Source organism: Cervus canadensis, chromosome 23, assembly GCF_019320065.1.
Source record: "Cervus canadensis isolate Bull #8, Minnesota chromosome 23, ASM1932006v1, whole genome shotgun sequence".
Classification (NCBI taxonomy): Eukaryota; Metazoa; Chordata; class Mammalia; order Artiodactyla; family Cervidae; genus Cervus; species Cervus canadensis.
Genome location: NC_057408.1, coordinates 36,899,123 through 36,913,708, shown reverse-complemented (window position 1 = coordinate 36,913,708; position 14,586 = coordinate 36,899,123).

The window sequence follows — 14,586 nt, the reverse complement described above, 5'->3', positions numbered from 1 at the left end:
ACAGCCCTTATGGGAGAAGCAAAAAATGGCCTAGGTCTTTTCCCTCTCAATATCTCAAATAAAATCAAAGCTGTAATCTGTGGTGTGTGTGTGTGTATGCGTCTACAGGAAGCAAGGGGAAGGAGGGCGACAAGCCCTGCTTCCTTAGGGCACGAGTGAAAACTCGTTGCCACTGGGAGCAGGGACCCTCCTGTGGGAGGGGAGGATTGTGCGGGGTCCACAACTCACCAGGGTGGGGCAGGGAAACTGGGAAGCCCACTCCTCCACCCTAGTTTCAGGGATTTGGTACACACTTAATTGTGAGGCCCAATTAGACCAGCATAGGAAACCTAGAATACACTCTCTCTTTTATACCAACAAATTCTAAATAATAAGTTAGAGCAGACTGGGGCTTCCAGGTGGTTCAGTGGGTAAAAGAATCCATCTGCCAGTGCAGGAGACACAGGAGACACGGGTTCAATCCCTGGGTTGGGAAGATCCCCTGAAGAAGGAAATGGCAACCCACTCCAGTATTCTTGCCTGGAGAACCCCAAGGACAGAGGAACCTGCCGGGCTACAGTCCATGGGGTCGCAAAGAGTCAGACATGACTGAGCATGCACCCATGCACGCTAGAGCAGACTACTGGGAGAGGGACAGGAAAAAAATGAAATGTTTAAACAGACCCTCTTAAATGAGGCAAAACATAAGGGGAAGACCTAAAGTTCAGACTTGAACAGACTTTCCTCTGGTAAACCAACCCATAAACTGAAATGTCCCCTGTTGGAATTTGCAGCTTGTGGTGCAAAATGTAATCGTAGCCCTAGTTCATCTCCAACCCAGTCCAACGCCTATCTACATGGCTTCTCATCACTAAAGCCCTCGCTGAAGGAAAGATACGCCCATTGCCAGGCATAAAAATGATGACCTCAGTCTTTTTGTTCTGTGCAGGATGTCCAGCTTCCAGCAAAAAATTATAAGGCATATTAAAAAGTGTGAAAAAAAAAAACACACTCCCAAGAGACAAAGCAATGATCAGAACCAGACTCAGAAATGACACAGAAGTTGGAACCAATAGGACATTTAAAATAACTCTGATTAATATATGATTAATGGAAAAAGTTGAGAACATGCAAGTTTAAATGAGTAATTTCAGCAGAGAGTTGGAAACTGTAATAAACTGTAAAGAAGAATCAGATAGAAATGCTTGAAAGGAAAAGCAGCAGTAAAAACCAGTAATGGTTTATCAGTAGACTCAACCGCACTGAGGAAATAAGCAGTCCACATGAAGATAGGTTACTAGGAATTTCCCAAACTGATATACAAACAGACAAAAAGAGTAGTCAGTAGGGGCTGGGGAGGATCAGAACATTCAAGTACCTGTGGGACATTATCGAACATTCTAGCTTATGCATAATTGGAATTCCAGAATGAAATCAAAGAGACAGAGAATGGGGCAGAAGAAATATATGAAGAAATAATGACTGAGAATTTTCCAAAATTAACAACTAACACTAAATCACAGATTCAAAAAACTAAGCGAACACCAAATTGGATAAATACCCAAACAAAAAGCACACACACATCTCACCACACCACACACACACACACACACACACACACGCACGCACGGCATATCATATTAAAATTACTGAAAACAAAAACAAAGAGAAAATCTTGAAGGCAGTCAGAGAGAAGCATTACAAAGGAAGAAAAATAACAGTTACAGGAGATTTCTGCTCTTTCTTATAAGAAAATAAGAAACAGAGGTGTGATATTGTCAAAGTGCTGAAAGAAAAAGCTTTCAACCCAGAATCCTATATACTCAGCAATAGTATTTTTCAAAAAATAAAAAGAGAAATAAATACTTTCTCAGACAAACCTGAGAAAATTCATTGCTAGCTGATTTAGTCTATAAGAAATATTAAAGAAACTTCTTCAGTCAAAAAAATAGACTGAAACTGGATCTACAGAAACAAATGAGAAGATCTAGAAATGAAGGAAGTAAAATAAAATTATTTTTTCCAAATTTTTAATTGCTTTAAGATACAACTTACTATCTAAAGCAAAATAGTAATTTATTACATGTTTAAAGTATATGTAAAATGTATGACAGTAGCACAAAAAATGGGAAGGAAAAATTGAGAATATATGGTTATAAAGTCATTATATCAATTTTGAAGCACTATATTATTATTCCAAGGTAAATCTTGATTAATTTCATATATATATGTATATAAATGTATACAGTCCACTTTGTGTGTGTGTGTATATATATATATACATACTTACATGTATATGTGTGTGTATATATATGTATGTATTAGACTATAGGTGGTGGTTATTAGTCACTCAGTCGTGTCTGACTCTGATTCTGTGGATTGTAGCCCACCAGGCTCCTCTGTACATGGATTCTCCAGGCAAGAATACTGGATTGGGTAGCCACTCCCTTCTCCAGGGGATCTTCCTAACCCAGGAATGGAACCCAGGTCTCCCACATTGCAGGCAGATTCTTGACTGTCTGAGCCACCAGGGAAGCCCATTCGTTTCTATAGCGGCTACAAAATGTTTTTAACAAATCTTCTCTATGGAAGAGATAAACTGGAGTCAAAAAAAGTGTTCAAATTACCCCCAGAGAAGGCGGCAGAAAAAGAAGAAAAAGGAAATGATGAACAGTCAGAAAACAGGTCAACTAGCAAAATAGAACTTAACCCAATCACCTTATATCAATAATCACATTGAATATGCTTAGATGGAAAGGTATCAGTTCAGTTCGGTTCAGTTGCTCAGTCATGTCCAACTCTTTGCAACCCCATGGACTGCAGCATGCCAGGCTTCCCTGTCCATCACAAACTCCTGGAGTTTACTCAAACTCATGTCCATTGAGTCAGTGATGCCGTCCAACCATCTCATCCTCTGTCGTCCCCTTCTCCTCCCACCTAAATCTTTCACAGCATCAGGGTCTTTTCCAAGGAGTCAGTTCTTCACATCAGGTGGCCCGAAGTATTGGAGTTTCAGCTTCAGTATCAGTCCTTCCAAAGACTATTCGGGACTGATTTCCTTTAGGATGGACTGGTTGGATCTCCTTGCAGTCCAAGGAACTCTTAAGAGTCTTCTCCAACACCACAGTTCAAAAGCATCAATTCTTCAGTGTTCAGCTTTCTTTATAGTCCAGCTCTCACATCCATACATGACCACTGGAAAAACCATAGCTTTGACTAGATGGACGTTTGTTGGCAAAGTAATGTCTGCTTTTTAGTGTGCTGTCTAGATTGGTCATAGCTTTTCTTCCAAGGAGCAAGCATCTTTTAATTTCATGGCTGCAGTGATTTTGGAGCCCCCCAAAATAAAGTCTGTCACTGTTTCCACTGTTTCCCCATCTATTTGCCATGAAGTGATGGGACCAGATGCCGTAATCTCAGTTTTCTGAATGTTAAGTTTTAAGCCAGCTTTTTTACTCTCTTCTTTCACTTTTATCAAGAGGCTCTTTAGTTCTTCTTCACTTTCTGCCATAAGTGTGGTGTCATCTGCATATCTGAGGTTATCATATTTCTCCTGGCAATGTTGATTCCAGCCCAGCATTTCACATGTTGTACTCTTGCCTGGAAAATCCCATGGATGGAGGAGCCTGGTAGGCTGCGGTCCATGGGGTCGCTAAGAGTCGGACATGACTGAGCGACTTCACTTTCACTTTTCACTTTCATGCATTGGAGAAGGAAATGACAACCCACTCCAGTGTTTTTGCCTGGAGAATCCCAAGGATGGGGGAGCCTGGTGGGCTGCTGTCTATGGGATCACACAGAGTCGGACACGACTGAAGTGACTTAGCAGCAGCAGCACTCTGCTTAGAAGTTAAATGGGGTGACAATATACAGCCTTGACTGTGGAGAGGTATAAAGCTTGTAAACAGTAACCAGAAGGAAGTTGGACTACCTTTACTAATACCAGATAAAACAGACTTCAGAACAAGAAATAATATTAGGGATAAAAAGAGGTATTACATAATGATAAGAAGGTGACTTATCCAAGCATATGTAAGGATTCTAAATGAATATGGACTGAACCACAAATGTCCAAAGTCCATGAGAGAAACACTGTTAAAGCAGAAACGTGAAGTTGCTCAGTCGTTTCCGACTCTTTGCGACCACATAGACTGCAACCTACCAGGCTCCTCCATCCATGGGATTCTCCAGGCAAGAATACTGGAGTGGGGTTGCCATCTTCTTCTCCAGGGGATCTTCCCGACCCAGGGATTGAACCCAGGTCTCCTGCATTGCAGGCAGATGCTTTGCCCTCTGAGCCACCAGGGAAGCCCTGTTAAAACAGACAGGAAGGGGTCAAGTTCATAAGTGCAGTGGGGACATCAGTTTTCCGTTCTCAGTGATGACAGAGCAAGTGGCCCGAAGATCCATGATGATGAAAAATATCTGAACAACACAACCAACAGCATCATTTTCTCCTAGCTCTCAGCATTATCTTTTTGTAAAATCCACTTCTCTTTTCCTGATTCTTTCTGTGTGACCCCCCACCAATCTGGAATCGTTTAGATCTTCTTTTCATCTCGCATGCTCTGAGATGTCGCGATAAACTTCCTGAGCTCCTCTTTTCCCTCCTGTTTGTTTTGCCATCTGACTCTCAGATTGAGGGCTCCCTCAAGTATCTGGTGACCTTGAGTGGAAGGCGCTACTGTTGTCTAAGAACTAACCGCAATTTCAGAGACCATGAACTTTATTATGGAGTAGTGGGGCCTTTCTAGGGGTTACTCTCAAAAATTTCTAGAAGTTTCTAGAAGCCTTTCGTTTGGGTCATGCAGACTCTCCAGAAGAGACTCCATCAAGGAAAGAAGAGTTGTGCTGACGAACCCAACCAGGAAATGAACGAAAGGAATGGGGAAAACGGGCAGTCGAGGGATTATTGGAGTCAAAGAACAAGGTGACATGAACGGTGGGGGGTTGAGAATTCCCTTAACCTGAATAAGGTAATAAGAGGTGGGGAAAGTTAGGAGAAAGATTAGGGTAAGAGAGGTATTAAATGTGTGGTCGCCTGTGCTGTGGAGACAGGGCAGAGTGGAGGGTGCGGGTCTCACACTTCAGTGTTCACTGCCTCCTGATTCACCTGTGGCCGGGCCTGCAGGGGACCTCCAGCCACCACTGCGCTCTGCACCCCGACACCCGAGCCCCGGCAGTTCACAGGACCAACCACTGGCTCATGGGGACCAGTGCAAAATGAACATGCATGGTTCAAAATGTAGTCAGAATTTCGTGGGGGAAATGGGGAGATGTTGGTCAAACGGTACAAACTTTCAGTCATAAGATGAGTATGTTGCTGGATCCAAGATACAGCACAGAGACTGCAGTTAACAATACCGAACCGTATCACTTGAGAGTTCCTGTGACAGTAGAGCCTTAACGTTTTCACCATTAGCAACAAGAAAATGGTGATTATGTGAGGGAAAGGATGTGTCAGCTAACCTTCTTATGGTAAGCACTTTGTAATATATAATGTATATATGTTTGTATATATGTTTATCGAGTCATCATATTGCACAGTTTAAACATACACAGCGTGTATTAATCGCTGAGTCGTGTCTGACTCTTTGCGACCCCATGGACTGTAGCCCACCAGTCTCCTCTGTCCTTGGGATTCTCCAGGCAAGAATACTGGCGTGGATTGCCATCTACTCCTCCAGAGGATCTTCCTGACCCAGGGATCAAACCCATGTCTCCTTCATTGCAGGCAGATTCTTTATCATCTGAGCCATGAGAGAAGCCCCAGCACACAGTGTTGTATCTTAATTATATCTCTATAAAGCTGAAAAGCAAAGTAGCTGTGGTGGGGATAACGAACCAAATCATACAAAGGTTGATGTGGTAATAACATCAAATCTGATCTTTAAACCTTTATATTCAAACTACTGGCAAGAAACACAGTCCCCAAAAGGCCAGGCTTTAAAAAGTATTTAAAACATTCAGGGAAGGAGAAGTCTTTGTGTCTGGACTTAAGGGAGTGAATGAACATTTTCTTCAAATCCGTTGAATGAGGGGATTTACTCAACATTCAAAAAAAGAAAAAAAAAAAGAATTTCAACAGAGCACAGCAGACTGTCCACAAGCTGTAGGAACATGAAGCAGGCAAGCCCTTGCGGTACAATTTCTCAAAAAAGTAACCTCCCCTTGCCCATTTGAGGGAAGTGGTGTAGGATGGAGATAATTAAGGGAAGAATCAATCTGGTGGTCCCCCTGGCCTGGAGGCAGCCCGCCACCCCCTCATCCATGGTTTTGAGGTCACCTAAGAGGTGCCTGCTGGGTTTCTGAGAGAGCCCTCCCTCCCCTCAGCAGCCTCTCTCTGACCTTGCTTAAATCAATTCTCCTTCCCCTTTCTGTTAATCTTTTTTAAAAAATGTGTTCAGATTTCTCATCCAATGCTGTCTTTAATATTCTTGTTCCTCATGGGTGGACACATTCCCTACTTGTTTACTATAATTTGGTGGGACTTGAGGGGAAGTAGAGTTCAGTAACTGAGACTGGTCTGCCACATAGGGCCTTGAAAAGAAATCCACAAAGAGGGGATAATAGCAAGCTCAGAAGGGGCTTCTGATAACACGTTGAATCTCTCTGCCAGGCCAGCTCTGAAGCAGGGCTCCTATCCTAGCCCCCAGTCAGCAGTCACGTGACCTGGGCATGTTACTGCTTCTCGTTATGCCTTAGTTTTCTTACCTATGCAACAGGGGTATTGTAATAGTACTGCTGATACTGAAATCTTGGCCTTTCTGCACAGGAGCAGAATTGAGTCTTAGAGACAGAGTTCTGGGTGAAATAGAAAAGAATAGCTCTATTGCTTTGCCAGACAAAGGAAGGCATAGCAGGCTCTTGCCCTCAAAATTGTGTGTCCCCAACCTGAGAGGATTTGATGAGGAGTCTTATAGTAACAGTTCATGGGTGGTGGTTGTTCTTCAGTTGCTCAGTCGTGTCTGACTCTCTGTGACCCCATGGACTGCAGCACGCCAGGTTTCCCTGTCCTTCACCATCTCCTGGAGTTTGCTCAAACTCATATCCATTGAGTTGGTGATATCATCCAACCATCTTGTCTTCTGTCATCCCCTTCTCCTGCCTTCAATCTTTCCCAGCATCAGGGTCTTTTCTAATGAGTGGGCTCTTCGCATCAGGTGGCCAAAGTGTTATAGCTTCAGCCTCAGCATCAGTCCTTCCAATGAATACTCAAGGTTGATGGAGGCTGCTGATAAGAAAAGGATGTAGGCAGGCCCTGCAGTTCTCTAATCTGGTCTCAGATAACCTTGATGATGCTGGATCATGGCATCTGGTTTCATCACTTAATGGCAAATAGATGCAGAAGCAATGGAAACAGTGACAGACTTTATTTTGGGGGGCTCCAAAATCACTGCAGCCATGAAATTAAAAGATGCTTCCTCCTTGGAAGAAAAGCTATGACCAATCTATTAAAAAGCAGAGACATTACTTTGCCAACAAAGGTCTAGTCAAAGCTATGGTTTTTCCAGTAGTCATGTATGGATGTGAGAGCTGGACTGTGAAGAAAGCTGAGCGCCGAAGAATTGATGCTTTTGAACTGTGGTGTTGGAGAAGACTCTTGAGAGTCCCTTGGACTGCAAGGAGATCCAACCAGTCCATCCTAAAGGAGATCAGTCCTGGGTGTTCATTGGAAGGACTAATGCTGAAGCTGAAAGTCCAATACTTTGGCCACCTGATGTGAAGAACTGACTCATTTGAAAAGACCCTGATGCTGGGAAAGATTGAAGGTGGGAGCAGAAGGGGACGACAGAAGATGAGGATTGGGTGGCATCACTAACTCAATGGACATGAGTTTGAGTAAACTCTGGAAGTTGGTGATGGACAGGGAAGCCTGGCATGCTGCAGTCCATGGGGTCACAAAGTTGCTACATGACTGAGCAACTGAACTGAACTCACAGAACCTTGATGAGTTTCTCTAGTTCCTTAAATCTAGCCTCAGGTGCTTTCTTGGCTGCTCCTCCCTTGATTAGAAGTCAAGGAAGTTCATGGAGGCTGGAGTCTGTTCCCTGCAAGCAGAAAATGGGGGACAGAAAGACTTCTGTGCCCTGGAGCCCCACAGGGTGCTGCTTGGTTTTACTACCTCACATGTGTGTGTTACTTGTTCAGTCCAGTCTGACTCTTTGCAATCCCATGGACTGTAGCCCACAAGGCTCCTCTGTCCATGGGATTTCCCAGGCAAGAATACTGGAGTGGCTTGCCATTTCCTACTCCAGGGAATCTTCCAAACCCAGGGATTGAACCCAGGTCTCCCTTATTGCAGGCAGATTCTTTACTGTCTGAGCCACTGGGTTGGAGGACCTCACAGTATTGTTAATATAACAGAATGAATTAGTACCTGAAAGCCCCCCAAAAGTTTATTATTGAGATGAAGAGGGGAAGGTGAGTCCCTCATGGCTGGAGCAGAAGCACCTCTGTAGGGTACTTCCCCCAGAAATGGGAAGAAAATGGGCTTTGAAAAGAGGGGCAAAGGTCTGCTTACAGCTTGGAAACACTTCTCATTTTGCTTTTTGTAGATGCCGATTACTTGGTGTGTGGTCAGGCCACTCAAGGTGGCTGTTCTCTTGGTCTCTGTAAATCGCCTGCCTGACCAATGCCTGCTTCACCTACACTCGACTCACTTGACCGACCTTCCTGCATACTTTCAGCTAGTGACTGTTCTCATCAGAGGGCGGTGAGGGGCAGGACCCTCTGCTGGTTTCTCTGGTGACTAATGACCCCACCTGATGTCAACTCCCCTATAACTGGTTCTCTCCCCTTTCCCCCAGGAGCTGACTGTTGCCATGTCCTGTCTGTCGTCCTCCATACATGGTGGGGTGTCTCTGCAAGACCTTGCTCAGACATGTAAGCTCCCCCATCCATTAAACACTGATAACTCCTTTGCTGACTCCAGGCTCTTTTCTTCGGTCTTGAAGCTGGGCAAGCACAGGCCTTGCTGGTCTGCAGGGTGCTGCCCAGCACTTGGTTTACCAGGTTGACCTTGGCCCAGAATGTGGAAGAATAAGCCACATGTCGGACCTGTTTGTGGAACCACCCTCTTCTCTCTCTCCCGCTTCCTTTTGGAGGGTCTAGATCCAACCCCGCCCTCCCAGAAGTCTAGTTAGCGACAAAGCCTGTGGGCAGCTAGGATCCCACTGGTGTAGGGAGCACGTGTGCTGAGCAAGGCTCTTTTGGTTACTAGAGACTGAAACCCAGGTATTCTCAGGTAGCTTAAGAAAGTTTCGGTGGAAGTAAATAATCAATGACGAAGTTGGGTGGGGCAGGCCTCGGAGACAACATCAATGTACTCTCTCTTCGTTCAGATCTCGGCTCTGCCCGTGTGTGACTCATTTTCTCACACTAGCGTGCACACCCGGGGCTGTGGCCCTGAAGCTGTGTGCTTCGGGGTTCCAGCCAGGCAGGTGCTCTACTGTCTTCTCCAAAGTTGTGCTTGTGGCTTTGTGAGGTTATTTAGTGTTCACAGGCCTAGAGGCATGTGCATGCTTGGGAGCTAGGGCTTCATTTTGTAAGATAAAGGCCACATCTGAGAGCGTTCTCATCTCCTCAGAACTTGAGTGACAATAAGCAAAAAGCCAATGACATCAGGAGGGAAAACCAGTGCAGAGCAGAACGCTGTCTGCACAGACCTTTGATCTGAGTCCACCTGGGCTGGTTTTGAAATGAGCTGTGTAACTCACAAGCTTTGGAAAAATGCTGGAGCAGAGGCAATTTTCCCTACTGCACCTGAATAAACAAAGCCTGAGATCGCGTCCTTATTTCTCCTTCGTCAAACATCAATCCCCTTTTTAGAAGGGATGCTCATATTTCTAAATTCATATTTTCCATGACCAAAGACCAATTTAATATTATTCTGATGTCACTTGAGAGAAGAGGTAAAATTCCTAGATCATTGGAAGAAATAATATACAGTCCAGAAAGAAAAGAAACTAGAAAATGTAAGATTTTGAGGAAGTGAACGGAAATAAGGCTGGAATCAAAGTATTGTTGACTAGAACAAAAGGCAACAGAGAAGAAAGTGAAGAACCAGGGTAGTGCCCAAGCAACTGAATGAGAAGCTATAAGACCTCCTCAAAAACAAACACAGAATAGATAGGTAGATAATAGATAGACAGATAGATATGAATTAACAGATCCAGGCATGACCAAGGCATCTTCCTAGATGGCACAGAGTTGAGTGAATGTCATCTCAGACCCACTCACAGATGACCACATCGGCTAACCTACAGAAAAACAAGTGGTCCAGCTTAAAAGAGGTCAGAGGGAATTTTCAATATTTGTAAATGATTAGGCAGGACACTGAAGACCTAAGGAATATACATGGTATTATTGTTACTTCTCACAAGCTGTCTATGGGACTTTGGGAGAGAAATTTATTGAGGAAGTGGTTTTCTACCAGATGGTATGAGCCCATTTGGCATTCTGGACCTTCACATAAACAGCTGGGATGAGATGTTTCTAACCAGAGGGAAAAGGGAGCCCACAAAGAGAGAGAAGAATAGTCTTGCCCAGAGACTAGCTGACCTGCTCAGGAAGATGCTAAAGGAAAGCCTATTAGGTTTTTTGTTCTTTTTTAAGCCTATTAGTTTTTTAAAAAATAAAGAGACACAGTAATAAAGACAATAATGATTCAAAAGTTTACTGGACAGAATAAATCTTAATTTTAAACAATGAAGAGATACAAAAACTTATGCATTTATGAGTAAAGTTTAAACAGTACCTAAAAGGCTTTTATACAAAATATGAATGAGGATGGAGGGAAAGAAAACAAGTATGACATGGAAAGAGGACTAAGCAGGCAAGAGGTTCCCAATGACTCTCATGAGGAAAGTGGTTGAGAAGCAAAATGCTTATGGCCTCAGTTTCCCCAATGTGGAGGAAACGGCCAATAAGGTAAATTCATAATTTTAGTTAACTAAGACTGATATGTTGAAATTCAAAAGTAGAATGTGATGGAAGACCTTACTTTATTAAAAAGAAACATGTATTTACATATCAAGAAAATGTGTAGCAACCTTCATGAAATCAGTGTATTCATCAAGCATGTATTATCTATTAGTAATTAGATATCTATTAGCTATCTAATAGCTAATAGTAGCTATTCTAGATATTGGAATCCAACAGCTGCTCTCAAGAAGCTTATAGTCCATGAGCTCGAATTGCTTTTTGAATTCATCCAGGTATGTGTGCATGTAGCCCGCGAGGCTCCTCTGTCCATGGGATTCTCTAGGCAAGAATACTGGAGTGGGTTGCCATGCTCTCCTCCAGGAGAAGCCCTCATCCAGGTATAAATAATCCCAAATTGTTCTAGTGGGTAAATAACAACGTACCTACAAGAAAGCTATGTTCATTCACTGAACGCTTGAGTTGTAATCAGTCTTTTTGAAAACACACACACAGAAGAGGGAAAGGAGGACACAGAACCAAGGATGATTGCACGGTTAGACAGATGTGTGAGAACGCTATCAGGAAGAACAAAGCCCAAGTGGAGACAGGGCTTGATTTTTTTCCTTCAGTAAACATTATGGAACAACAGCATGCATACCCCAAAGCACAAGAATCACAACCATATCACTCATTCATTTTCACAACTGAACACATCCATGTAACCAGCACCCAGATTAAAACATCACCAGAAAAAAAAAAAAAAAAAAAAACATCACCAGAACACAGCCAGCACCTCTAGAAACCTCCTCATGGCTTTTCTAATCATGAAGCACCCCAACCCTCACTCTTGGCTATTTTGAGTGGCTAACTGCTATTTTGACTTCTAACATGATATCTTAGTTTTGCCAAAAATAGTTCACTTTCATAAAACTGCTTTGCTCAGGTATAATCTGAACATATTTAACTGTGAAATTAAACAACACCCAGTCAAGGTACTGAACATTTCTTTCCGTCACTCTTGAAAAGTTCCTTTGTCGCTTGGTAACCCATCCCCTCTACTCCCCGTCGGTAACCTCTGATGTGTTTCTGTCACTATGTTCTTTGCATTTACTAGAATTTTATGCAAATGAGATCCTACAATAAATGGGATCATATATTCTTTTTTTTAACTCGTGTCTTCTTTTACTCAGTGTAATGATTTTCAGATCCATCCATGTTGTTTCATAAGTCCGTGGTTTGTTCTTTTGTTTGCTTGAGTAGCATCTATTGAGTGACTACACCACAATTTGTTTATCCATTCACCAGCTGACAGAAGACATAAGACATTACAGGCTTATGGTTATTACAAATAAAGCTGCACAAAGTTGCTGTGAACATCCATGATCCAGTCTTTGGAGAAACATAAGCTTTCATTCTTCTTAGGCAAATACCTAGGAGTGGAATGGCTGGATCGTACTGTGTGCGTTTCACTCCTTAAGATGCAGGCAAACTGTCTTCCAAAGTGATGTATGAGAAGGCCAGTTGTGTCCCATTCTCACCACTACTTGCTTTATCAGTCTTTTTAAAGCATATATTTATTCATTTAGGCTGCAGTGAATCTTAGCCATAACACGTGGGATCTTCAACCTTCACTGTGGCAGGCAAACTCTTAGTTGCGGCATGTGGGATCTAATTCCTTGATCAGGGATTGAACCCAGGCCCCCTGCATTGGGACTGTGGAGTCTTAGTCACTGGACCACCAGGGAAGTGTCTGTGCTTAGCTGTGCTAAGCATGTCGCTCAGTCGTGTCAGACTCTTTGCGACCCCATGGACTGTATCCCTCCAGGGTCCTGTCCATGGGGATTCTCCAACAAGAATACTGGAGTGGGTTGCCATGCCCTCCTCCAGGAGGGAAGTCCCTACTGTCTGTCTTTTTAAAGTTTAGTTATTCTAGGGGATGTATAGTGGGGTTTCATTGTGGGTTGAGTTTGCATTTTCCTGATGACTAGTGATGTGAACCATCTGCTCATGCCCTTCTTTGCCATTTTAATAAATTCTTTTGTGAATTGTTTGAGTGATTTTTTTTTTAATGCCAAGATCAGTTAAAGGGACTTACACAAATGTTCAGAGGAAGAGAAGAGAGAGTGGACCATAGATGCAGCGTTGCTGGATAATAAGGACAATGCAGACTCTTTAACGTTTATTTTGCTTTAGGCTTCTGTTTCAGGGGAAAATCTGCAGTCTAAAAGGAGGAAAGGCAGGTTGTGTATAGGAAGATATAGTGGATCCATAAAACAAATTGGAGAGTGAGAGAGAGACCTAGTGGTCCACCAATAATCATCTCCCCCTTCCTTCTTTTGGGCTTCCCCGGTGGCACAGTGGTTAAGAACCCACTGCCAACGCGGAAGACCTGGGTTCGATCCCTGGGTCGGCTAGATCCCCTGGAGAAGGAAATGGCAACCTACTCAGTATTCTTGCCTGGAGAATCCCCATGGACAGAGGAGCCTGGTGGGCAACAGTCCATAGGGTAGCAAAGAGTCAGACACGACTGAGTGGCTAAACACAACCAATGCAGGAGAAACAAGAGACACAGATTTGATCCCTGGGTTAGGAAGATCCCTTGGAGTAGGAAATGGCAACCCACTGCAATATTTTTGCCTGGAAAATTCCATGGACAGAGGAGCCTGGCAGGCTACACTCTATGGGTTTGCAAAGAGTCAGACATTACTGAGCACATACACACATCTTCTTTCTTTAGAATCGCTGAGTATTAGTTAGATATAGAGTGGCCAGCCTCTCTTTTTGCTCAGGTCTGCAGGGATTCCTAGGATGCAGGACTTCCTAGAAAAGACCTTGGTAAACCTAGGGAGGTCCTTGGCCATCAAAAATGAAGATGTCTACTTCCCAGGCTCCTGTTCAGCTAGATGTGGTCATGCAACTAAGTTATGACCAGTGACATAAAGCAAAGATGATGTCTGAACTTACTAAGTATTCACGTTAAAGGAAAGAGCATGCCCTCCCCTCCTTCTTCCCTTTTTGCCTTCCCACTGGCTCGAATGAAGATGTGAGAGCAGGAGCAGGCATGCCCATCCTAATCCATGAGATAGAAGCTGCAGGTTAAGAATGCCACAGAAACAGGAGAGAAGGACGAGGAGCCCCTGATTATTATGAAGCTGCCATAACAAACAGAGGTGCCTACTCAGCTTTTATGTAAGACAGAAATAAATTTCGATTTTGCATAAGCTGATATTTCAGACCTCCTTTTAAAGTTTTCTACACATAATACAGTATACAAGAGCTCAACCAGGCAAGCTAAATGATTTAAATGGATATAAATGGAGTTTTTGAAGGACTTCCCTGGTGGTCCAGTGGCTTAAAGTTCATGCTCCCAATGCTGGGGGCCTGGGTTCGATCCCTGGTTGGGGAACGAAGATTGAAGATCCCACGTACTGCAGTTAAGAACCTGTACAACCAAATAAATAAATTTTTTTTAAATTAAAATCATTTTTTTTTAATCTTCAAAAGAAGGAAGAAGGCCTACACAAACTGCCAACTGGTAAATTTGATGACAGTCTTGGGTAATTTTTCTAGAGTGGATTAATAAAATGATGTTGGTGAGTCACTTAAAAAGGCAACACAGATTGCTAGGCTTGGACATGGTTGCACCAAGAACAAGTCTTGTTAAACTTGTTTTGTTTCACT